The sequence below is a fragment of the Cryptomeria japonica genome, chromosome 1 (genome assembly GCF_030272615.1).
Source record: "Cryptomeria japonica chromosome 1, Sugi_1.0, whole genome shotgun sequence".
Lineage (NCBI taxonomy): Eukaryota > Viridiplantae > Streptophyta > Pinopsida > Cupressales > Cupressaceae > Cryptomeria > Cryptomeria japonica.
Window position 1 is genome coordinate 675379598 of NC_081405.1, and position 3462 is coordinate 675383059.

Sequence of the window (3462 nt, forward strand, 5' to 3'; positions counted from 1 at the left end):
GTCGAATCATTTGTAAAAACTAAAACTGTAGAACCTGACACTGAACCTGACAAAACAACTTGGAGAGAGGGAAATGAAAAGTCCATCAAAATCATAGTTGATGGGGTGAGAAATAATATTATGCCCATCATAAGGAAACATGAAAAGGCCTACAACATGCTCAAAGCACTTGAAGATGCATTTGAGATATCCAATGCTAGTAGAACCTTGGCTTTAAAAAGAGAAATAAATCACATAGCCATGATCAAAGGAGAATCGATCAATGCCTACTTCACGCGAATATTAGCCCTCAGGGATGAACTAGCAACTCTTGGATATGAGATCCAAAGAAAAGAATTAACACTCATTTCTCTAGATGGGTTGCCTAGTACATGGGAAACATTCGTCCAAGGCATCAGTGCAAGGGATGAATTTCCAAAATTTGATAGGCTAAAGGCATACTGTCTCCAAGAAGAATCAAGGTTAAATAAGAAAGGGATCAAGCAAAAGAATATAGATGAAGATCTCCAAGTTCTAAATACAAACTCAAACAAGAAAAGCAACCAGAAATAATTTAGGAAAAGAAAAGGTCGTCATGGCATGAACACCTTCAAGAAGGAAATTTCACAGATTCAATGTTACATATGTGACAAATTTGGGCACTATGTTGCCAAATGTCTAGAAAGAGCCAAACAACAAGCCACATTTACCAAAACATGAAAATATAAAAGGGAAGAAGACTCTGAGAAGTATGTACTCTATTCAACACTTACAAACCAAGCATCAAACAAAGTTAACTCCTGGGTGATCGACAATGGCTCATCCAGACACATTACAAGAATCAGAGAAGTGCTAGACTCCATGATAGAGGAGAATAATGAGGAAGTGACTATCGGATATGACTCCACACATCTAGTCAGAGGAGTTGGAAACTGCACCATCAAACTAAAGTCTGGTGTATCATTACAACTTAAAGGAGTACTATATGTCCCATGTATCAAGAGAAACCTAGTCTCCATATCAGCACTAGACGATAATGGATACAAAGTGACCTTCATGGACAATAAAGTGTTGGCTTGGCCAAAGAATTTATCCATCAAGAAAGATAAAACCATTGGTCAAAGACAAGGCTACTTGTATGAGTTGTGCACAGAGCCCAACTTAGCCCTAATCCATGAAACTACGGATGCTAATGAAGTTTGGCATAGAAGACTAGGTCACCTAAATTTTAGAGCTTTATCATCAATGGGAAACCTTCTCACAGGCCTACCTAAGTTAAAGCAATATCATTCAGGGGCATGCAAAGGATGTGCCCTAGTAAAAAATACGAAGGGTGCTTTTCAAAATAGTACTAGGAAAACAAATAAAATTTTAGATTTAGTTCATTTTGATATATGTGAACCTATGTCCGTACCTTCTTTAGGGGGATTTTTGTATTATGTAATATTTGTTGATGACTACTCTAGGAAAACTTGGATCTACTTTTTGAAGTGTAAATAATCAGAAGAGATCCTTAATAGGTTTAAATAATTCAAATCACTAACAGAGAACTACTCAAGAAATAAAATTAAAACCCTAAGAACTGATAATGGGGGGGATACACATCAGAATTATTTAAAGATTTTTATAAAAAATCAGGGATTAAGAGGGAGTTAACAATACCTTATAATCCTCAACAAAATGGGGTAGCTAAGAGAAAAAATAGGACAATCGTAGAAGCTGCCAAAGCTATGATTCTTGATCAGAATCTAAATGTCAATCTTTGGGCAGAGCAACTAGTATTGTTGTATATATTCAAAACAAATGTCCTCACTCCCATCTTGAAGATAAAACCCCTGAGGAAGTCTTAACTAAATCAAAACTAGATATTAGCCACCTTAGGATATTTGGATGCCTTGTCTATATTCATGTACCTAAGGAGAAAAGATTAAAATTAGAGCCTTTTGGAAAAAGGGGAATACTTGTAGGATATAGTGAAACCTCCAAGGCCTACAAGATCTATATACTTGGTCGAAAGAATATTGAACTAAGTAGGGATGTGATCTTTGAAGAAGACTTAGCCTTCAAAAGAGCCCAAAGCTCACTAGAACCTGAAGTCTATATCCCTAACCCTAGCATAGATGAAGACCCTGCTCCTAAGCTTTAGAGGGAGAGTCTTGAGGAAAATGAAAATGAAACTCAAAACTCACCTAGAGAAAATTTCAAGAAAAGATCACTATGGGCCACCAAAATTGTAGAAGAAGCTCAGAAGTATGCTACCCATTTAGGGACTTTCAGAGAAAGCAAAAGGCCTAACAAACTGACCAACTATGTTGCTCTTCTAAATAACTTCTTAAGAGCAGAACCTACTAATATATCAGATGCACTTAAACATCAAGTATGGAAGAATGCCATGTCTGAAGAATACCAATCCATTATGAAAAATGATGTTTGGGAAATTGTTCCTAGGTTGACTTGGAAATCTATTGTCACCTCCAAATGGTTCTTCAAAATCAAGCACACTGCAGATGGTAGCATTGAGAAACATAAGGCTAGATTTGTAGCCAGAGGGTTTTCTCAAAAGGAAGGAATTGATTATGAGGAAACATTTGCACCTGTATCCAGATACACTTCAGTAAGAGTAGTCTTAGCCATTGCAACATCAAAGGGATGTAAAGTTCATCAGATGGATGTTAAGACAACATTCCTTAATGGTGAGATCTCAAAAGAGGTATACCTCAGGCAACTTGAAGGGTTTGAGATTGATGATGAAGAGTCACATGTGTGTACACTCAAGAAAGCTCTCTATGGGCTTAAACAGGCTCCTAGGGCCTAGAAAAGATCACCTCATAGATCAGTGTAAGAAAGACATTTCTAAAGAATTTGATATGAAGGACTTGGGACTCCTTCATTACTTCCTAGGGTTGGAAGTATGGCAGAATACTGATGGTATTATACTAAAACATGGTAAATATACCTTGAACATTTTGAAGAGATTTGGAATGCTAAACTGCAGACCCATGACCTCTCCAATGGAAACAAACCTTCATAACCTTAAAGAAGCAGCATCATAATCACAACCATCGGATCCTACTCTATATAGGCAAATGATTGGGTCTCTGATGTATCTTGTAAATACAAGACCAGATATATGTTATGCAGTTAATGCCTTGAGTCAGTTTCTGTGTGAGCCTAAGGAGATCCACCCGATTGTAGTAAAACACATTATGAGATACTTACAAGGTACTCTAAACCTTAGTCTTAAATATGAGAAAGTTGATCTAGACCTGCATGGATTTACAGACTCAGATTGGGCTGGAAGTGTGACTAATAGGAAAAGCACTTCAGGGTGTTGCTTCAATTTAGGCTCAACCATGATATCCTGGATCAGCAGAAAGTAGTCTTTTGTGGCTCAGAGTTCCACCGAAGTTGAATACATTGTAGCTTCCATGGTTGCCTGAGAGGCATTATGGCTTAGGAAGTTGCTTGTGGGATTGTTTGGAG